General features: G+C 35.7%; 3 non-coding genes across 3 annotated transcripts; 1 reads left to right on the top strand and 2 right to left on the bottom strand.

The window, feature by feature from the left end:
• Positions 1-218: 218 nt before the first annotated feature.
• TRNAW-CCA (transfer RNA tryptophan (anticodon CCA)) lies at positions 219-290 on the bottom strand. Its single transcript has one exon. It is a non-coding gene; the product is annotated as a tRNA-Trp (tRNA).
• Positions 291-558: 268 nt separating this feature from the next.
• TRNAA-UGC (transfer RNA alanine (anticodon UGC)) lies at positions 559-631 on the bottom strand. The gene has a single exon. It is a non-coding gene; the product is annotated as a tRNA-Ala (tRNA).
• Positions 632-1,769: 1,138 nt separating this feature from the next.
• TRNAF-GAA (transfer RNA phenylalanine (anticodon GAA)) lies at positions 1,770-1,842 on the top strand. Its single transcript has one exon. It is a non-coding gene; the product is annotated as a tRNA-Phe (tRNA).
• The last annotated feature ends 22,485 nt before the right edge of the window (positions 1,843-24,327 follow it).

The following is a 24,327-nucleotide window of genomic DNA, read 5'->3' as shown; positions in this document are numbered from 1 at the left end:
GACGCACAGCATGATTGGAATATGTATGCATTGATTTGATTGATAAAACTGAAAATGACATTTCGATTGGAATATGCATGCATTGATTATTAAATTTTAACACACCCGTGTTTATAGAGGAATATGTATGCATTGATTTGATTTATAAAACTGAAAATGACATTTCGATTGATTTGAAGATTGATCTCGACGTCAAGATTTTTTAAAGATTTAGAGATTGAACCCGACGTGAATCGAACACGCAACCTTCTGATCTGGAGTCAGACGCGCTACCATTGCGCCACGGATCCTCCCACATTTTCGTTTTGTTTCAACTTTATGAATTTATGAGCATATTTGAGTTCGACACATTGTATTGTTGTTAATAATGAAGATGGAGCCTGGTCCTCCTCGGTAAACTAAAAGCTCCTACGAGTTTTGTTAGGAATAAATTGGTGACTATTGCAAGCTATGTAAACCAAAATTTCTCCAAACTATGGTTTCAACCATCAATAACGCATATCATTGACAAAGAGTGTTATTACGAGTAAAATAATGAATATTTGTAAGTTACAACGCCGGAGATGCGGGGTATCGAACCCCGTGCCTCTCGCATGCAAAGCGAGCGCTCTACCGTTTGAGCTACGTCCCCAACTGTTTCACCTTCAACCTAATGCTGATTTTCTAACGGTACTCCAGCCATGAACACAATGGAAAGACATGTAATGCAAATGCCAGGCTGAGTAGAAACGACAAGAATCATAACTTACAATAAAATGAATAACAAACAAGCAATTTTCTTATGAGGTGCATAAAGTGGGGATGATTTCATGAAAAACCATTTCAAAACATGTGAAGAAATGTGCTTCCCGGGTATTGTATTGAAACCAATTCACTAGCGGCGGTGTATTATATTAAAAGAGAGGATATGCATTTAAAAATTACTTGAAATGCTTGTGGCGATATGAAGAGGTTCCTCGTAAACAGAAAAGTGGATGACACATAATTAATTAAGAGGAGATGCAGCGCACACGCATTGCCGTCGCTCTAATGAAATTATCTTTATGGAAAAAGAGGGTATAATAGGCTGATTAGAGTTACGTTTTCTTTTTACAATTAATTAAGAGTAGTTTTAATTTTATTGTCTTTTTTTTGGCTATAATTTTATAATTATATTAAATAAATATAAAAATATAAATTTATATTTATATATTAAATTATTTGTTATTTGAGCATTTGTAAGTAAGAGCTATAGAGTTTGATATTTCATATTTTTATTTTTTTACATTAAATTTAATGACATAAATGTCATTTTTTTTATTTTGTTAGGTCATAATTTTCCATGGACTTCAAATTTTTATTTTTTTTATAAAATAGATAAAAAATTTCTAAAAAATTTAATTGTTACATTGTTTAAATAACTTTTTTGAACTAGAAATAAATTCAGCCTCATAAAAACCCCCCAAAATACAAAACCTTAATAACTTTCCGTTAATCTAACTAAATTTTTTATTAATTTCTAAATAAAATTATAACATCTTTAAACCACTCGTTTTAAGTCAATCCACAAGTAACCCTGGCCTAATAGAAAATAAAGGCACATATAAGGGTAGCAGCAACTTGGTTCAATTATACCCTCTTATGTTTCACCTGCAAAATTCATGTCATGTGACGGAAAAAAATATGAATAGCCATCCTTACGGTATCACAGGCAAGATCACAAAAGTTCTTCTGCGACAATTTTGTAACTACGATGACACCTCGGTTTTTAAACTACATATATTCATCTAGCGGGGATAGCTCAGTTGGGAGAGCGTCAGACTGAAGATCTGAAGGTCGCGTGTTCGATCCACGCTCACCGCATCGTGTACCTAGGTAAATGGTTGCGCCGATGGTAATTTCGTATCATATATGACAAGAGAATCGTATCACAGTCCAGGCTTTTATTAAAAGGTTCCTTAATTTGTAAAATGTCGTTAGAATTTTGAGATAATTCCTCGAGAGAATGTATGTGGTCCGTCCACTTGGCGATAATCCACTCTTGGATCTGTCACCGATCGACGACTCACCGAATCTGCGGTCAATGGGCAGTGTTCATTGTCCAGAGAGGTTAGAGAGCAACTAACCCACCCCTCTCTCGTTTTCTGGTCTCATTTGCATGCCTATCAGTGTAGTTTCTTGCTCGCTGACACCAATGAGGGTTTCATGCTTAAGAAGATGACCCATTCAAACCTATACCATGGTATTCCATGGTATGAGGTCCTTCCAGCGAAGCAGAATTAGAATTTTCAAAGTTTTCTAGTAAGCTCTTTGAGACCATGTAGCGGAGGGCTTTTTCTATTTTGATTTAACCCCTCAGTTACGGTCGTTGCAGTTGCAGTTGCAGGAGTGTACACTTTTCGACTACGTCTTCAACGGTTTATACCGCTAATCGAAACCCTTACACATGTATCCCCTTCCACCTGGTCGACTAGGGTTTTGGTCGTTTCCATTCCATTATTTTCTTCTCCTAAGCTTACTGCTCATTATGGAGTTTTATGTTCTCAGGTTCATGTTCCTGGTGGGGTTTCTCCCTAGGGGAATTATATATATCAGGTGGGTGTTCTTTTTTTCTTACTGTTCGCCTGATATTTGTCTTTCAAACTTCATAATGTATACACAGGTTGGTGTTTTAATTCACTCTTGGCGTTGTGCTACAGGTAATCTCTTCAGGTTCAGGCCTCGTCCATTTTTGCTTGGATTGAATATCAGAAAAGTGACCAACGCCTTTCCGTTTGGTTTCAAGTGTGGTCTAATTCGCATTTTCCAGTTTATGTAGAGAATCCTACATTTTTTGAAAAACCCTAACAGGTTTGGAGTAGTTTTATGTTATAATCTTTATAGGTCCATAATTTAAAACGGATAAGGGAAACAAAGGATTCTATTAACCCCAGTTGTAGAGTTGAATTTTAATATTAAGAGCGTCACTTTGTCTGGGCGGGGACCCATGCATATTTATGTGCTTAATGTACTAAGTTATGAATATGTTATTTAACTTGTTTTGTTCTAAAAGAGGCTTTGAACTTCATATTTGATATATTTTGTCACTTTCTTTATCACAATATGTCTATTTTTGTTTACTTCATTACAAAGTTTGCTTGGCTTCTGATTTCACCTGTTATGAGTAGTATTTATCTCTTATAATTTATAAACACCATTTACGGAAACTCCTATAAATCTTTTTGTAACACCTCCGATTAACATTAGTAGTTGTTGGTAATTTATGTTTATATTTTTACCGTAGGTAAACTTGACAATTGGAAAAACTTACTTATATAAATTCTAGAAAATACATATGATCAGGTGAATGTTCTTATATATCTTTTTGAATAAGAAAAATAAAATAAGAATATTTTTCACAAGGATGGAATTTTCAAAGGAGCTCATGATTGGCAAGAAACCTAACTTCCAAGAAATTATGACAGTTGTGAGTTTGGTCCTCATTTTGGAGATAAAAATCTCAGTGAATGGAAAGGAGTTTTGTCTTGGTTCTTTTCTTCTGATCTTAAAGAGAAAGGAAATTGAAGAAGACTCAGATGGGACAAGAGAGTAGCTTTGGTTCTTTTCTTTTGATCTTAAAGAGAAAGGAAATGGGACAAGAGAGTAGCTTTGGTTCTTTTCTTTTGATCTTAAAGAGAAAGGAAATTGGAGAAGACTCAGATGGGACAAGAGAGTAGCTTGGAGCTACTCTAGGTGTATAAACCTTGAGCTAGCTTGAACCAGTGGAGTTATTCACCTTATAGACAAAATTATAGAGCTTTCAGATTGGACTAGGGTCGTCTTGATATTTGAATGCTTGACTCAAGAAAATATGTCATGGAATTGTGGAAGTTTAGGGGCTTAGGGGGAGACTCAGACGTAATTAACGGTTTCGTTGGTAAGGAGGAGAGCATATTCTGGTAGAGCTCCCTAACTGCACAGGAATTGGTAACAGATAAGTACATTATTTCACTGTTGTTATTCAAATGAATTCCTACATGTGTGAATTCTGAACTATGAATGGTAAATTAGTGTGATTAATCTTTCTGAACTATGAATGGTAAATTAGTGTGATTAATCTTTACATATTCATGTTGGAAAGATTTCAGTGTTTGTTGTGCTTTCCCTTGTAATTAATCACTTAGAAATAGATACTCTCATTGTTGAATAGACAAAGTAAACCTTAAGAAAAATCAAACAAAGGAACTATGACTAAAGGGATTAACACAATTAAATTGGGATAGGGTTAGTCTACTCTAGGAGGGAATCAGAGTAGAGAAATCCACTATCTAAATTATGGCACCCTCGTGGGCCAGGAGGTGGTCCTAGAAGGACCTTGACCTACAATCCAAGGCAACAGACAAGATAGTTAGTCATATGCAAATTAAATGATGTAGGAACAATTGATATCATTCACTATGGTAAATCACTGAAAGGAGCTGAAGGTATAGAAACTGGAAGTATATAAGTCTACGAAAAATAAAAACAGTAATAACTAATAAATATTTGAAGCAATAATACAGTGAAAATTAGAAAAATTCATTAACAGAACAATGCTAATATAGCAAGCTTGTTCACACTTTATAGGAGTCATAAATGTTGGTCTCAAAAATTTCCCAAACAAAAAACCCATAAGTATACTAACAACAGTCTTAACGTCGTTCATAAAGCAATACTTTACAATATGAAACACCTTGTCTTAGTACAAGATTTTACATAATGAAAACAAACTCCATAATAATCAGGAAAATCTCAGAGCAAAGGGCTCAGATTTCATATTTAGACTAGAACTCAATACACCCTGAAACAATATGGCTATGGCAAAGGAGTCGTGATAAGTAAACACTAAACCCCTATTATGGCCCTCGGTTGAGCCACCACCCGAATTTGGGTTGGCAATCGTAGAAGGTAAACCCAGCAAAGACTTGCATAGATCGCCATAACGTGCCATGTTGAGCCAGAGTTAAAGAGAACCTCGCCAAAAGTGGTACCTAGTTATTAGTCTCAAGAATCGATTTCGTAATTGGTCTCAGTGTACAATGATAAAGCCAAGAGAATACCTGCAACATAAAGGAAGAACCCATGTTAACTTAAATTTTGACTTATCTGTTTTAAAAAAGAAAAACCCAAGCAAGGGTAGGGTAGCATCGAGCATACCTGTATGAGGGGTCGCGATGAATTAAACATGAGCCAGGGTTTGTAGACACCAAACCAGTTGTTAGTGGACAAAACCGAAACCAAAATGTGTTGCATAAATTATCAAGTGGTATCCACATTTTACCTGCCAGGTTAAAGCAAAAAACTGACAAGATACTCAATCTCCTTAGAACCCTTCTTTTCAAGCGTACCTATGTAAACCAACCAGAAGTTAGCTACATAACCAATAAAAAAATTTGAGAAAGAATTCAGTACCTCACAGACATAATCATAATACTTGAAAGACTCTAGAACCTGACCCTCATCTCAGCAGAGCTTCACAACTAGGGAAAGGTGAAAGAATGTCAAACAAACCACCGATGCAAGGGAATCACTTACTTACTCCATGAGGTTAACGTTGGATCGTCTGATCACACCCTAGATATTCAATGGTCAGATTACCTCCAATTGTCTCAATAAAAATGCAACCTAGAATGTTCGACAGACAACTACCAAGGAATGTGTTCTCATTTTGATGAACAGTGGTACCGTGCGGTGGGATTTTAATATTCCTACGTGAAACTAAGTTACAATTATTTAAATGTTAATAAAACTTCGAACAACATTACAACCCATAACATGTAAAATAATATGTTGGGTAAGTGACAGCTTCAAACAAATAATAGAAATACCTTATTGTATATTTGACTGGTGAATGGTTGCATCAATGCCTTTTTTTTAATCATTGTAAGTATGTCGTAGTAGTCAAGTGAATTTTTTTATTCATTTTACATATGTTATATTATTTTACTAATTATCTCCTTAGGTCATGGAGGGACAGATGTTTGTTACAATTGATATCAAAGCCCGGTTACAAGCTGAGCCCTGTATGGGCACAAGAGAGAATAAAAAAACGAAAATTGTTGTATGATTCAAAGCATAAGAAAGGTGTTATGCGAAGAGGAGTATAAGATACACCATGTGGATGATTGAGGGACGAATTTGAGTTAGGACTCCATACGGGAACCAACCCAGAAATGTGGGTTCAACTGGGAGAAAACACGCAGAATACAAATGAATTATTGTTGGAAACAGTCCAACAATTACAGGCAGAGATGACCAATCTCTGGGATAACAATGAAAGGTTGAGGTTAGAGCAGGAAAGAATTATAAAAAGTATGTCAGATAGACAAAAACAAAGGAATCTAAACCCAAACGCAAAGAATGGAAATATAGCAGAGATGAATCCCCAAGGGAAGGGACATCCCCAAGTCGAAGGAAATCAAATGAATAACGAAGAGGAATCTGAAAATGTGTCTCCTAGTAAAACTAAGAAACAGAAAATCGAACTACATGGGGAGTTTAAGAAAATTAAACCCCCAAAATTCAATGGAAAGGCAGAGGAAGTTGTCGCAACATGGTTGATCAATATGAATAAGTATTTTCAGATATATGAATATGATGAAACCTGAAGGCCCGACTAGAAATATATCAATTGCAAAACAAAGCAACCTTTTGGTGGGAGGAGGTGAAAGTGATTTGACAGATCGATGAGCAAGAAGTAACGTGGGACAAATTCCAAAAACACTTTAAAGACAAATATTTGACAAAAATATTTTATGACAAAAAGTAAAGGAATTCCATGATCTTAAGTTGGGTCAGCAGACCATGGATGAATTTATAACTTTATTCACCTCGATGTTGAGATATGTGCCTTATATTCGAGAAGAGAAAGCTAAGGTACAATGCTTTATTAGTAATTTATTGGAGTTCATGAAGGAGAGGTTGGAATTTGATAACCCAAAAATAATGGATGCCCCTACTCAGAAGGCTCGGATTTGCTATCAACAAATGAAACTGAAAAGGGAGAACAACAAAGGATGGTTGCATAAAAAGGGACAAAAAAGTATACAGAATATGAAAGGCACTAAAGTTGTTGGCAGGAGGAACTTCGTAAAGAGACCCTTTAACAGACCCTTGGGAAAGAATCAACAAAAAAATGGAACTCCAAATGAGACCAGAAAAACATAAGCATCCAGTAAGCCAGATCCAAATTAAGTTCTGAAACCCCCTTTGCAGTGTTAGGGTTGTGGAGAACCTCATTATTATAAAAATTATCCTCATCGAGGTAGAACGAAGAAAACTACGAATATTAAATAAGCCTCTATAGTTGGAGAGCTGGCAAGAAACATTCCGCGAATTAATGCAGCATTGGAAAATCACTAAGACGAATATCAACCAACAATGGTTGAATTCGAAGGTAAATTAGCCAACTGCTATGTTTTTTTTTTTAATAGATCCTGGTGCAAGTTTAAATTACATTAATCCAAAGGTAGTTGAATCATGCCATTTGCAAAGTGTCAACTTTAATAACACTTGGCTAGTACAATTGGCTACCGGAACAAAATGAAGTGTGACTTCCAAGGTGGAAGATTGTGTCGTAGAAATTGGTGGCGAGCAGATTAAGGAAGCTTTAAATATGTTTCCATTAGGATCTTATGAGGTATTAACTGACATGGATTGGTTAGAAAAGCATTGTTCTGTGGTAAACTATAGAGAGAATACCATCTGTTTCCTTACAAAAGAAGGAAGTACATAAGAAATTTAGGGAATTAAAAAAGGAATTAAACTACATCCAATCACAGTTAACCAATTAGGTAAATGCATGAGGAAAGGTTGTCAATTCTATGTTGTGCAAGTTGAATACACCAATTCTAAAGACAAGCTTTCTTCTTTGGAAAACATACCGATGGTGCGGGAATTTAGTGATGTGTTTCCGGAGGAAATTCCGGGACTGCCATCAAAACAGGATATTGATTTCACAATCGAATTATTTCTGGGAGAGACTCCCATGTCAAAAACCCCTTATCGTATGAGTATTCTAGAGCTGACAAAATTGAAGTTACAACTGCAAGAACTACTTGAAAAAGGATACATACACCCAAGTGTATCACCATGGGGTGCCCCAATATTGTTTGTGAGGAAGAAGGATGACACATTATGGTTATGTATTGATTAGAGACAACCAAACAAATTAACCATTAAAAATAAATACCCATTGCCCCGGATTGATGATCTATTCGATCAGGTGAAGGGAGCAAAGTCATTTTCGAAAATAGATTTGCACTCAGGCTATCATCAAATAAATATAGAAGAAGAAGGTATCAGCAAAACAAAATTTAGAACCCATTATGGCCATTACGAGTTTATTGTGCTTCCTTTTGGCCTAACTAATTCCCCTACAACATTTATGAGTTTGATGAATGGTATCTTCCATCCATACTTAGACAAGTTTGTTTTAGTCTTTATAGATGATATTTTGATTTACTCAAAAAGTGTAGAAGAACACAAAGGGAACCTCTGAATAGTGTTGCAAATATTGAGGGAAAATCAACTTTATGCTAAATTTAGCAAGTGTGACTTTTATAAGGACCAGATTCAATATCTGGTGCATGTGATTTCTTCCAAGGGTCTAGCTGTGGACCTCGAGAAAATCAAAACTATCATGGAATGGTCAGTACCTAGAAATGTGGAAGACATCAAGTCATTTATGGGCTTAGCTGGGTACTATCGTCGTTTTATAGGGGGATTTTCATGAATTTATTATCATATCACCTCCGTACATAAGAAGGGAAGAACATTCAAATGGACTACAGAGTCCCAACATAGTTTTGAAGAATTAAAGCACAGGTTAACTTCAGAACTGAATCTGAAAATTGTTGAACCAAGAAAATAATTGGTAGTTTGTATGGACATTTGCTAGGAGGGTGTTGGGGGAGTTAGAATGCAATATGATAGAGTTGTGGCTTATGAATCTCACAAACTGAAGGAGCATGAGCAATGATACTCTGCCTACGATTTAGAGTTAACTATGGTGGTGCATGCTTTCAAAATGTGGCGCCATCACTTGTTGGGAAAGAAATTTCTACTTATGACAGATCATAATAACCTAACCAATTTATTTAGACAACCTAATTAAATGCCCGACAAGGAATATGGACTGTCTTTTTAATTGAATTTGATTTTGACATAAAACATTTAAAAGGCAAGGAAAATCGAGTAGCGGATGCAATGAGTAGAAGGTTGCAATGTATTTATGAGATAAAGTATAGCCAAGTGGAGCCTAAGTTTTCAGAAAAAAAATTAAGGAGGCAGCAAATCGAGACCCATAATATAAATTCTTATGGTAGTAGAACAAGCAAGACAAGGGTGTTGGGTATCAGACTGACTTTGGTATTAACGATGAAAAGTTGTTGACATTTAAAGGAAGAACCTATGTACCAAACCAATTAACAACTAAGCGATTATTGTTAGATGAATTCCATTGGAACCCTTATGTCACACATCCTGGATATCAAAAATTATTTTATGTTATTAAGAGAAATTATTTATGGCCAAGATTGTAGAAGGATATTAGAGAATATCTAGCTAATTGTTTAGAGTGTCAACATGTGAAAGCAGAACACCATCACCCAGCTAGTCTACTTCACCCTTACCCATGCCTGAATGAAGTGGGAAACGATCACAATGGACTTTGTAACAGGACTACCAAAGACTCAAAAACACAATGACTCAATTATGGTGGTAGTAGACAAATCGAGCAAAGTAGCTCACTTCATCCCTTTTAAATCTATGTACAATGTTGTACAAATTGCAAATATATTTATGAAGGAAATATTTTGGCTCGATGGAATACCTAAGGCTATAGTATCTGAGAGGGATGCAAAATTTACATCTGCCTTTTGGAAAGACCTTTTCTTAGGGCTAGGTAGTCAAATTCAATTCAATACAACTTATCACCCACAAACAGATGGGAAAATAGAGTAGGTAAATCAAGCGTTAGAAGACATGTTGTGTATGTATGTAATGCAACAGCGAGGTAAATGGGAAGAGTACCTCCACTTAATGGAATTCACATATAACAATAATTACTATGAATCATTGAAAATGAGTCCTTTTGAAGTGTTATATGGAAGGAGGTGTAAAACTCCGATTAATTGGAATAGCCCAGAAAATAGACTCGTGTTTGGGCTAGATATGTTAATAGAAATGGAACAAGTTGCGAGGAAGGTAAAGCAGAATTTGAGAGCAACAGAAGACTGAAAAATGTATATGTTTATAGGAAAAGAACATTCAAGTAATTTCAAATAGGAGATCATGTTTACGTAAGGGTCAAGCCCAAAAGAAGTACTTTGAGATGGACCGGATGCACCAAGTTAAGCCCTCGATAGGACCTTTCCAAATCCTAGGAAGAGTAGGACATGTACCATATAGGCTCGCATTACCAAGTTATATGCGGGTGCATAACATATTTCACATCTCCTTATATATATATATATATATATATATATATATATATATATAGAGAGAGAGAGAGAGATATATGATCCCAACCTTATTATAAATTGGTAGGAAGTGCAGGTAAATTTATGTTAGTTGTTATAATACACATGTTAATCTGGAAATCAATCTTACTTAAAAAATAAAAATAAGATTGTGTCATACTGGAATGCAGGTAGAACCTTTGTGTATCCTAGATTGGAAAGAAGTAACGTTGCAGGAGCAAGCTATCATCAAAGTTAAAGTGCAGTGGCGACACTTTAACCGGGAGGAGGCTACTTGGGAAGATGAAAGTGTGACACAACAAGCATATCCGCATATGTTTCAAGGACGGGAATAAACACCGGGGGCATTGTTTCGAACCAGGAGGGGAAGATGTGACACCTCCAGTTAACATTAGCATTTGTTGGTAATTTCTCTTTATATTTTTACCATAGGTAAACTTGACAATTGGAAAAACTTATTTATATAAATTCTGGAAAACACATATAATAACTTGAATGTTCTTATATTTCTTTTTGAATAAGAAAAATTAAATAAGAATATTTTTCACAAGGATGGAACTCTCGAAGGGGATCATGATTGGCAAGAAACATAACTTCCAAGCAGTTATGACAGTTATGATTCTGGTACTCATTTTGGAGATAAAAATCTTGGTGAATGGAAAGGAGTTTGTTCTTGGTTCTTTTCTTTTGATCTGAAAGAGGAGGGAAAAAGGAAATCAGAGAAGACTCAGATGGGACAAGAAAGTAGCCTGAACGTAACTATCAGTCTCATTGGTAGGGAGGAGAGCATATCCTGGTAGAGTTACCTGACTGCATAGGCATTGGTAATAGATAAGTACATCCTTTCATTGTTGTTATTCAAATGAATTCTTACATGTGTGAATTCTGAACTATGAATGGTAAACTAGCGTGATTAATCTTTGCATATTCATGTTGGAAAGAGTTCAGTGTTTTCTGTGTTTTCATTTGTAATTAATCACTCATAAATAGTTACTCTTGTTGTTGGATAGACAGAGTAAACCTTAATAAAAATCAAACAAAGGAACTATGGCTAAAGGGATCAACATAGTTAAATTGGGATAGGGTTAGTCTACTCCATGAGGAAACCAGGAGGTGGTCCTGGAAGGACCTCGACCTACAGCCTAAGTCAGCAGACAAGATAACCAGTCATATGCAAATTAATGTTGTAGGAACAAAGTAAACAATTCTACATACAAGGCAAAATAATTTCTATCATTCATTGTGTTATATCACTGAAAGGTGTTGAAAATGGCAAAAAGAAATGCTAAAAATAGAAGTGCTAAAAATAGCACTGGTATAAATAGCAGTTTGGGTACCAGTGCTGGATTGGGCAACAGGGAATGAAAAATGGAAGTGCTAAAAATAGAACTGTTATTTTTAGCAGTTTAGAATGGATTCCTATTTTAGTCAGTCCCTAGACTAAAAATAGGAAGTAAAATTCAAATTTGAACTTAACAGCTATTTGAAAATAAATTAATTAATTCTCCATGAGTTAATTAGGTGTAAAAATTAAAACATGAAGTCTATGTGAGGACATGCAACATTTTCTCTATTAATTGAGGAATTTATCCATCGGTTAAAGAGATAAGGATGAGTCCTATATTGAGTAGTAATTAGTTGGCTTAGTTAGCTGAGTCAAGTCCAATTATATTTGATTTAAACAGTTTGTTTAAATTAAGTAAGTTTAGTTAGTTAATGCATGCTTGCATATAGCTGCTGCACTTCAGATAACTGAATATTCTCTCATGAATAACTCATGCATGTTAGTTCAGACAGAGACCCAGTTGAGATTAGAGAAGGGACAATGTACTATCACTTGGATGAATATTTTTCCTATAAAGGAAGTTCATCCATGAAGAGGATTTATCCCCTTCAGGACTGCATAGTTGGATCAGAGGTTAGTGAGTGTGTGAAGAGGCCAATTCACACAAGTGGTTGCATTGGACCCCAATCAGAATTGTGCAAAGAAATAGGAAGCTTGGAGGGCAGACCAAAGGTTAGATAGAGGCCTTTCACTGTCTATGAGAAGCAAAGGTATTGCAGAGAGAGCAGGATAGCTTTTGAGCTAATTCTTTTTGTAATATTGGCTATATTTCCACTTGTATGATAATATAAAGTTGGGGTTTTAGGCTGAGGTTTTCCCCTGGTTATATCTTCTATGTTATATGTGATTGATTCCTTCTTATCAGTTATATGTGTTCTTATTAATGTTGCTCATGTTCGATTAAGCTTACGATAAATTGGTTGTAGAAGTAGATCAAGTATTTTGCTTTAGTCTATTGCATTATCAGGTGACCTACAGGTGGGAATTTCTACATGGTATCAGAGCACAGGTGATCAAGGAAAAATAGTATACAAGAAGGGAGAAGCTGAAGTTTGTGATTCCTGAATATAGAAATCGAGTTCTTATCACATTTCTATTTCACCTATGGCGTTCAATGGTTTGAGACTTGAATATGCCCTGGATGGTAGTTCAAATTATATAGCCTAGAAGGATTGGATGGAAGCAGTACTAGAGGATAACGATTGTTTGGTCTAAAATGTGGATGCAAATTAGAGTTCAATTAATGTCAACCTGGGAAGGTAAAATTAGAGGTACCACCTATAGGTCTAGAAAGATTTCTAATTTGTCTGAGATCTATTGGTTCTCTTACAAGAACACGTTCGACAACATCTCTTCCAATAACTAAAAAAACTAGAGAGATTCCTAATTTGTTAGAGATCTTATGGTTCCCTTACAAGAACACATGAATTTTAAGATTTCTTCCAACAACTAAACAAACTAGAGAGATTCCTAATTTTTCAGAGGTTTTAAGGTTCCCTTACAAGAACACATGAATTTTAAGATCTCTTCCAACAATTAGAATATCTAACAAGAACTTAAAAGTTGAAATGAAATAAAAACATAAATTAAATTATACCTAAAATAAGCATGCAAGTGAGGCCATGGGGGCCCTCCATAACTCCACAAGCACACCACTTCAAAGGAGACTCAAATGTAGAAGTAACAAAATCAAAGTATGATTCTTTATTTCAAAATCTCCATCATGATATACAAACCAACTCTAAGATTACAAACTCTAAGATTACAAATGGAACTCTAAAATTACAAATGGAGGAGATTGTACTCCTATTTATACAATGGGATGGGATAACAAACTCATAATGATGATCCACTAATCTCCCTTTAGGTCCATACATCTCTCAACCATCTAGACACATAAGGTCCCCTTTTGTCCTTTATCTTCTCCATGAGATCATGATCTTCTCCATGAGGCGTATCTTATCAAATTCGAATTTGATCATTCAAGGCCACATAAATGTGTCTTGGAAGCTTCCTTTGTACCTACACATGTCACAAAAACAATCCACTTTCCATATATGAAGTAAAATATATTATTTTCTAATATTTAATCAAGAATTTCTCTTAAAAATGCTTAAAAATAAATAATATTTGGAAGATATAAATGAGACCCAAACAATAGGGAAAATGAAGTGACATGGTAGTGAATAATGGTGATATAATGGAAGCATAGGTGAAAAATGTATGGTAATGAGTGATATTTGTATGACATTTTGAAGCCCAACATACCCCCCAATTGAAGCTCTTGCATGTCCTCATGCAAGCTACTACAATGACTTATTTGATTTGATTCTTAGATGAGCTTCCTTTTACAAGATGTTTGGTTCTTGTGTAACAACCATCTTTCAATCATGGACTTCATTTTAACTTTGCACATCTTTTGATAACTTTTATTTTTGCAAATTATTTGCATCTTTGAATGATTGGTTCTTGTGTTACAATCATTATTTACTTTGTTAATATCAATCATTTTTAAGAAGTCATTTAATATGCTCATCATTTTGTAGTAGTTTTTATTGTGGGAAGACTATGTGGGTTAAGATGTAATATGAATGAGAGAAAGAAATGAAGTGTGCAATTCCCCCCCCCCCCCCCCCCCCCCCCCCCAACTGATGGTTTTTGGCAATTTTTAATGAGAAAGGGAATAGTGAAATAGTGGAATATTTTCCAAATATCATCATTTTAGCATCTAAAAATAATTTCAAGATTAAAGGTTAGAAAACATCATACCTTACTTACCTAAAGAAGTGGATGAATCATGCATGTTCAGCTGCTGCAATTCTGATCTGAAGCTTCTTCTGCAAGTTGTGGATGAAAGATGGATCTGTATTGTCGTATCTGCTGCTGGATCTTCTGCTGGATAGTCTGATGAATCTGATGAGTCTGCTGAATATGGCTGAAAATGTATAAGGCTTGGAAGGTATACAAAATATAGAAGTTACATCCCCCCCAGCCTTATTTATTGACTTGTCCTCAAGTCATGACAAATTGAAAAACAATGAAAGGAAATCTGCTTCATCTGTTACAAAATATGGGTCTTCAAGTCTTCAACGCTCGATGGCACAAATCTTACTATGTGAATAAATGTGCCAGTGTCGAACATAGCAAGAAGTTGTTGACTTAGTGGCCATTAATGAATGCCACTAGCCAACACAAGAGCTCCCACCATTGATTCCAATGGGAGTCAAGATGCCTAACACATCTTTGTAGGTACGAATAAATTTGTTGTGGTCGAGTCACCTACAAGATCCAACGAACAAGGGATATTAATGTACTCCCATTGTTCATTGGCAAGAGTACTTGCCATTAAGGCATGCAAGCCTCTAGGTGTTTTTATAAAGATAATTAGACTCTAGGACTTTGACTCAATGATATACATAGAAGCAGGGTTTTATTGGCAGAAATGAAAGGGAATGGTAATGACAAGGAAAATGACAATAAGCTTGTAAGGAATGGATGAAAGGAAATGCATGGTGTATGAATAAGAACTCTTGCTGTGAAAAATGGATATGGAAATGTCATGCTTTATGGATTTACAATTGGTGGAATTCAAAATCTTTTTCAAAAATGGAGGTGCAAGGTAGTGGTTGTCGAGATGGATTTGTCTTTATATTTTTCATGAATTTAGTCTTTGAAAGGCCAATTTTCATCACAATGTAATCTCCTTAATGATTACTTGATTGTCCTATAACCTGTAAAAAAAACTGGTAGAAAGAAAACATAAGTGTGTTCAAGAAGAAATGTGCATTTCCTTCATGATTCTTACGCAAAAATTTCATACCAAATAAAACAGATATAAGAAAAATAAAAGTGTTGAAATTAACTCAATTCATGATATTAGTATGTTAATGACCATAACCATCAAAATTAATACTCCCTGTTTCTGTTAGATAACTCATGAAATGTGCTCAGCAAAAATCTTGGCATTAGAAAAATCTATTGTGTTCTACATATTAGTATGTCACGTAAAAGCATTCAACAGACAGATGTTATGAGTTTAATGCCAACTTGAAGCTATTGAAACAATATATTCACCATCTATAGAATCCTCCAAATGTTTAATAAATCGATTTTCGAAATTTGTTTTCAAGTATTTCATTATTTATTTTCAAACCTGCGTGAATTTTGTGGAAAGTGATTTTTTTAATTTTTTAATTTTTTTAATTTTGCACCTGTACCAACCAGTTTCTGTAATTCTCATGATTCTCTCAATTTGCATACCACCAAAGTTTTGTTTTATGCCAATATTCACCTTTTAAATCTTTCAAACAATAATTGTCACAAAAAACCATAACAAATTTTTTATTTGTATTTTTATTTTTAAAAAATGATAACAATCATAACATAACAATAACAATCATAACCTAACATTATAAAACAATATATTAATACAATCATATATTATAACATAACAACTTACAATTAAAAATACATAACAACAATTATATACAACAAATTACATAACAAATTAGAACTATAACAATTAATACAATTGTATTAATACAATTAATTTATTAATATACCATCATAAAAAACATTAACTATATTTAGAATGAAAAATATATAATTAAATACAAAAGTAAATGCAAATCAAATCAAATCAAAAGAAAAGCAAAACAAATGCAAAAGAAAATGTAAAACATGGAATTGAAGGCATATGGAATACATCAAGTTTTGCAACAAGAGCACGTCCCTGAGCAAGGATTCGGTGAAATCCCTAAAATCCCCCATCTCCCCAAGGTCTAGACAGGAACTTCACGTGAAACCTGATCTGGTAGGTGCAAAGAATCCCACTGGAGGCGCTGTGAGCAAGCATCACGACAAACATTCGCATTCAGCCAAAAATGGCAGTCCCAAAAAGAGTGGATGTGGTGGCAAAGGCACTTGGGGAGGATTATTCGACATTGATGGAGATTTACACGTTCACTTGAGCCATCAAACATATTGCTGCAAGGTTGTGAGCTGAAAAATACTTATTGGGCTGTTGGTGTCGTAATTTATGCTGGTCAAAAGATCAAAGCCATGTTGAATAACTTAGGTGCACCATCAAAATGAACTAGATTGGAATCCCATATGAACAGGGAGACACTGTTTCTGTCCTCGTTTCTCATTATCACGTGTGCAATTGTGGGAGTAAGCATGAGTTTTTGGTTGCATCGCCATAAGGATGAGATTTTGTTATGCATTACCAGAAGACGCAATAGTTTTGACACATCGTTTCGAATCACGTTTTGTGATCAAACCAAAACAAATCGGGGAAAACGAACACATGGGGTTTTTTCAAAACGAAATGAATTTCATAACCCAGAAATCATTTCCTTGTATTCCTAACGGTTTGAGAGGAAATTTAGGTTTTTTGGGACATTGTTTTAGTATTTGCGTGAAAAAAATGGTTTATTTTTTATTTTTTAAATTAAATCCATAGACTATTATGGATTTTGCTGGTAGTGAAGGTTGTGGCTTGTTGAATGAGGATGAAGAGACTGCTCAGATAAAAGGGTGTGGGCACAATTACTGCGTATCATGCATCCTTCGATGGGCTTCTTACATGGACAATCCTTGGTGTCGTCAATGCAAGCACCGTTTCTCCTCGCTATAAGTGTAGAAAGCACTAGATGGGAGCATGCACGATTACATGCTTGAAGAAAGCATATGCCTGCTATTGCGAGCATCATGGTTTGAGCTTTTCCACCCCAGGAGGCATATGATGAACAAGATGATTACCCATATGAAGATGAGATTGACAAGGAATATTCTTGGAGTGCAGTGAGAGATCTGGTGACAGTCACTGAAAATGAAGAACAGATTTCTACAAGAGAAGATTTATTATGACTCAAACTATGGGTAGCAGATCTGCAATTAAATTTCCAGCAAGATTTTTTATTATTTTTTAAAATAATTCAATAGATTTTCTGATCTTCCTTATCGCTTGTAGCGCAGAAGAGAGCATACTAATTTCTTGAATTAATTTTATTTCTACAGGTTAGCATGGATAGATAATAAACACAATTAAGATATGCGATCAAACTTCACATTATCTACACTCTTTCTGCAATGTCGCGGGGGCATTTAGACTTTCGGAAGACAAAGCTTTCCGATAATCAAGCTCCTAGCTTACCCATGATACAGAAACAAGATATAGAAATGCGATGATGAAGCAGCGCTTACCGTGCCACTGAATTTATTCATTTATTCATGATGATTTATTATTATTTTTTATTTTTGAAAATAAGACTAAAAACTTCTAATGAGAATGACTTCTAATGACTTCTAATGATATCTCATTTTTATTTTTCTAATCTATTCTACCTATCTTGCTTGGAAGATTTATTTATTTCCTAGGTAAAAGAATGCTTCCAGTGAATCCACCTATGGACTAAGAATTTGAAAATGCTCACATCAAGATTTAAAATTTTTACCTTATGATTTGCAAGTATGTGAGTAACTTGTCTTAGAGTTGGCTCAAGGTTATTTTCCTTGCTCTCCAAGAAGTACCTGTTCAACATTGTCAAATTCTTCATCCGTAGATAGATTAGTGAGAAATGGGGGGTTTAAAATAAAAACTAAATTTAAATTAACTATGTGCGAAAATAAAAATGCTCCAAACTTTGAACTCCTTTATGAACATGCTGTCACCAAGTTCCACAAATTAGTCCATAAAAACAAATGCATAAAATAATTACTAAATCCTTCTAGTTGCACTTCCCCGACAATGATGCCAAAATGTTTGGTCTAAAATGCGGATGCAAATTAGAGTTCAATTAATGTCAACCCAGGAAGGTAAACTTAGAAGTACCACCTATAGGTCTAGAAATATTTCTAATTTGTTTGAGATCTATTGGTTTTCTTACAAGAACACGTTCGACAACATCTCTTCCAATAACTAAACAAACTAGAGAGATTCCTAATTTGTTGGAGATCTTATGGTTCCCTTACAAGAACACATGAATTTTAAGATTTCTTCCAACAACTAAACAAAATAGAGAGACTCCTAATTTGTCGGAGGTTTTAGGTTCCCTTACAAGAACACATGAATTTTAAGATCTCTTCCAACAATTAGAATATCTAACAAGAACTTAAAAATAGAAATGAAATAAAAACATAAATTAAATTATACCTAAAATAAGCATGCAAGTGAGGCCCTGGGGTCCTCCATAACTCCACAAGCACACCACTTCAAAGGAGACTCAAATGTAGAAGTAACAAAATCAAAGTATGATTCTTTATTTCAAAATCTCCATCATGATATACAAACCAACTCTAAGATTACAAATGGAACTCTAAAATTACAAATGGAGGAGATTGTACTCCTATTTATACAATGGGATGAGATAACAAACTCATAATGATGATCCACTAATCTCTCTTTAGTTCCATACATCTCTCAACCATCTAGACACATAACCCCCTTTTGTCCTTGATCTTCTCCATGAGGCTTATCTTATCAAATTTGAATTTGATCATTCAAGGCCACATAAAGGTGTCTTGGAAGCTTCCTTTGTACCTGCACATGTCACAAAAACAATCCACTTTCCATATACGAAGTAATATATTATTTTCTAATATTTAATCCAGGATTTCGAGTCTTAAAAATGCTTAAAAATAAATAATATTTGGAAGATATAAATGAGACCCAAACAATAGGGAAAATGAAGTGACATGGTAGTGGATAATGGTGATATAATGGAAGCATAGGTGAAAAATGTATGGTAATGAGTGATATTTGTATGAAATTTTGAAGCCCAACAATGGTCTAAAGGACTTCATTGATCAAGAAGTCCCCAAGCCAACTGGTGCTGTTGAATTGGTTGAATGGAAGAAATGTGTGGCTAGAGTAAGGAGAATCCTTCTGGAGAGAGTTCGAGATCACATAGTTTCGAGTCTCCATGGGAAGGAGACACCGTTTTTAATGTGGAAAACATTGAAAGATCTATATCAAAATAGCAGTGATCAGAGGAAATTGGCACTGAAGGACAAGCTTCGGAAGATCAAGTGTGAAAAGGGAGACACGATCTCTATGTATCTAAACAATCTCACCTCATGCAGGGATGAGCTTGGAAGTATAGGGATCACAACAACTGATGATGACATGGTGAGTCTTGCACTCCTCAGTCTTCCTAAGAGTTGGCATAACTACTAGGACTCGGCTAATGGAAGAGAGAAACTACCAGATTAAGAACGACTTTGGTCGGATTTGATGCAGGAGGAGATAAGAAGAAGCACCAGAGATGGTTCTTCATCCATGGAGGATGAAGAGAACTATGCCTTAGCGAGTAAGGTGAAGAAGGGGAAGGAGAAGGTTTCTCATTTCGAATCCATTTCTTCCCATGGTGGGAAGAAGCTTGACAAATCGAATGTGTGATGCTTTTGTTGTCATGAGGTGGGCCATTTTGCTACAAATTATCCACTGAGGAAATCCAAGAAGGGATCCGTGGAAGGATCAGAAGGTGAGGCACTGGCCTCATAGTTTGAGTTGGATTTCACACTATTTGCATGCATGGTTTCATCCATGGTGGGAAGTGATTGGTTTCTTGACAGTGGAGCTTCTTTCCACATGACTGGCGACAAGAGTTTGTTCAGTACTTTGGAGGAGAAAGATCTCCAGATACTCATAGCGATGGGTAATGATGAAAAGTATAGTGTCTCAGGTGTAGGCACAATTATTTTTCAGAGGGAGCATGGAGCTCGCCTTACGTTAATCGATGTCAAGTATGTACCAAGACTAAAGAGAAATTTGGTGTCGATCGCGATGCTGAAAGACAGAGGCTATGACGTAGTCTTCAATAAGGGAAAGGTTTTCCTTAGACACATCATCACTAGACAAGTGAGGCAGATCAGTTCACTGGTCAAGAACCTGTATGCTCTTGAGGTTCAAGATGCATGCACAACCTTGAGGAGCAAGGCAAAGGTTAGAGACTTGGTGGTTGAGAGGGAGAGTAAATTACCTCTCAACATGTAAACCCAGAAGAAGTCTCAAACAATTGTGGAGGAGCCACAATTGGAGATGCCGAGAGGAGACCGAGTGGAGGCATCTACTCATGCAGAGACCTCTAGTAGGGGGAAACTTCAAGCCAGGTGGGCAGAGGGATCATATGCAGCCATACCTCCATGTAGGAGGTGGGGCGATGTGGAGTGATCTTCCCAAGGAGGGGGGGCAGGATCCTTGAGGTACCCAACCTCTTTGATTCGAATTTGCTACAAGAGCCCCAATGTGGAGTAGCAGGACTCACTGATTTGGTAGAGATAGATGCGGATGGAGCGGAAGAGAGAGCTACAATGCAGGAGTCCCAGGACTGTGTAGAGCAGGTTGCAGCAATGCGAGAGGCACAGGAGTGTTGCACCAGTGCATGATAGCATAGAGAGGTGTGCAACGGTGCGAGATGCATGGAGTGTTGCAGCAACTCAGAGGTCAGAGAGGGAGCACTTGTCAACAACAGATAGAGCTTCAGCATCAGAGTATGTTTCTAGCCCAACAAAGAGGTCAGTGGGGAGTTTTTATTGTTCTGAGAGTTGCTAGAGCAACCACAATTGGTAGAAGTGTTGCATGCAAAACATTCCAGAGTTACAGGATTAGGTTCGAGTTGAAGACTTTCTTGTTGAGAGGGAGTGTTGAAAATGGAAACAAGAAATGCTGAAAATAGAAGTGCTAAAATAGCACTACTATAAATAGCAGTTTGCGTACCAGTGCTGGATTGGGCAACAAGGAATAAAAAATGGAAGTGCTAAAAATAGAATTGCTATTTTTAGCAGTTCAGGATGGATTCCTATTTTAGTCAGTCCCTGGACTAAAAATAGAAAGTAAAATTCGAATTTGAACTTAACAGCTGTTTGAAAATAAATTAATTAATTCTCCATGAGTTAATTAGTTGTGAAAATTCAAACATGAAGTCTATGTGAGGACATGCAACAGTTTCTCTATTAATTGAGGAATTTATCCATCAGTTAAAGAGATAAGGATTAGTTCTATATTGAGTAATAATTAGTTGGCTTATTTAACTGAGTCAAGTCTAGTTATATTTGATTTAAACAATTTGTTTAAATTAAGTAAGTTTGGTTAGTTAATGCATGCTTGCATATAACTGCTGCACTTCAGATAACTGAGGATTCTCTCATGAATAACTCATGCATGTCAGTTCAGATAGAGACCCAGTTGAGATCAGAGAAGGGACAATGTACTATCATTTGGATGAATATTTTTCCTATAAAGGAAGCTCATCCATGATGAGGATTTATCTCCTTCAGGACTGCGTAGTTGGATCAGAGGTTAGTGAGTGTGTGAAGAGGCCAATTCACACAAGTGGTTGCACTGGACCCCAATCAGAATTGTGCAAAGAAATAGGAGGCTTGGAGGGCAGACTAGAGGTTAGATAGAGGCCTTTCACTGTCTATGAGCAACAAAGGTATTGCAGAGAGAGCAGGATAGCTTTTGAGCTGATTCTTTTTGTAATACTGGCTATATTTCCACTTGTATGATAATACAGAGTTGGGGTTTTAGGCTGAGGCTTTCCCCTAGTTATATCTTCTGTGTTATGTGTGATTGATTCCTTCTTATTAGTTATATGTGCTCTTATTGATGTTGCTCATGTTCGATTAAGCTTCCACTAAATTGGTTGTAGAAGTAGATCAAGTATTTTGCTTTAGTCGATTGCATTATCAGGTGATCTACAGGTGGGAATTTCTATAAAAGGAACTGAAGCTATAGAAACTAGAAGTATACATGTCTACAAAAAATAAAAATAGTAATAGCTAATAAATTTCTAAAGAAATAATATAGTGAAAATCAAAAAATTTCCTTAACAGAACAATGTTAATATGCCAAGCTTGTTCATACTTTAGAGGAGTCATAAATGTCAGTCTGAAAAATTTTCCAAGCACAGAACCCATAAGTATATTAATAGCAGGCTTAACATCGTTCATAAAGAAAGACTTTATAGTATGAAACACCTTATCTTGGAACATGATTTTACATAACGAAAACAAATTCCATAATAATCAATAGAAGTTCAGAGCTGAGGGCTCGGATTTCATATTTAGACCAGAACTCGATACACCTTGAAACAATCTGAATATGGCAAAGGATTCGTGATAAATAAACACTAAACCCCTATTTCAGCCCTCAGTTGAGGCACCACATGAATTTAGGTTGGGAATCGTAGAAGGTAAACCCAATAAAGACTTACATAGACCACCGTAATGTGCCATGTTGAGCCAGAGGAAAAGAGAACCTGGCTAAAAGTGGTACCTGGTTATTAGCCTCAAGAATCGAGCTCATAATTTGTCTCAATGCACAGGGATAAAGCCAAGGGAATACTTACAACATAAAGGAGGATCCTATGTCAACTTAAACTTCGAGTTATATGTTTTAAAAACAAAAATCCAAGCAAGGGTAGATTACGGTCAATCATACATGTATGAGGGGTTGCGATGAATTAAACCTGAGCCAGGGTTTGTAGACATCAGACCAGTTTTTAGTGGGAAAAATCATAACCAAAGTGCGTTGCATAAATTAGCAAGTGGTAGTTGCATTTTACATGGCAGTTGATGCAACAAACCGACAAGATACTTAATCTCCTTGAAACCCTTCTTCTCAAGCGTATTCATGTGTAAACCAACTAGAAGTTAGCTATAGAACTAGTAAATAATTGTGAGAACGAATTTAGTATCTCACAAACATAATCATAATACCTTAAAGACTCGAGAACAAGACCCTCATCTCAGTAGAGCTCTGCAACTAGGGAAAGGTGAAAGAATTCCAAATGAACCACCCAATCAAGGGAATTAGTTACTATCCTCCATGAGGTTAACATTGGATCATCCGATCACACCCTAGATATCCAAGGGTCAAATTTACTCCAACTGTCTCAGCAACAATGCAATCTATAATGTTCGACAGGAAAATACTAGGGAATGTTATGTCCTTTTTATGAACAGTGGTACCATTTGATGGGATTTTAATATTCCTATGTGAACCTTACAATTGTTTAAATGTTAATAAACCTTCGAGTAACATTATAACCCATAACATGTAAAATCATATGTTGGGTAAGTGCCATCTTCAAACAAATAATAGGAATACCTTATTGTATATTCCACTGGCGAATGGTGCATCAATGCCTTCTTTTTAATTGTTGTATGTATGTCATAGTAGTCAAGTGAAGTTTTTTATTCATTTTACATAAGTTATTTTTTTTACTAATTATCTCCTTAGGTCACGTATGGATAGATGTTTGTTGCGTCTTTCTTTTGAAATACCTCTTGATTCCGTTAAATGTTTGACTGCATCAGGAGTTGGTGTCCCTCTTCTAGCATAAACATTTATGGGCTTAAAAAATTGTCAAATTGGAGGCCCCAATCCTTTTGAACTTAAAAATATCGCATAAACCACAAGATGTTCTCTAAGCTACGATTTGTACTTTTATCTAGCATCAATGAAAGGAAAGGGCTATCTAGTATTTTTGAAATTTA

The sequence above is a fragment of the Pinus tabuliformis genome, chromosome 1_1, assembly GCF_031772625.1.
Source record: "Pinus tabuliformis cultivar Carrire ecotype Pingquan chromosome 1_1, CPIR1, whole genome shotgun sequence".
Classification (NCBI taxonomy): Eukaryota; Viridiplantae; Streptophyta; class Pinopsida; order Pinales; family Pinaceae; genus Pinus; species Pinus tabuliformis.
This window is presented reverse-complemented; position numbering and strand designations above follow the sequence as displayed.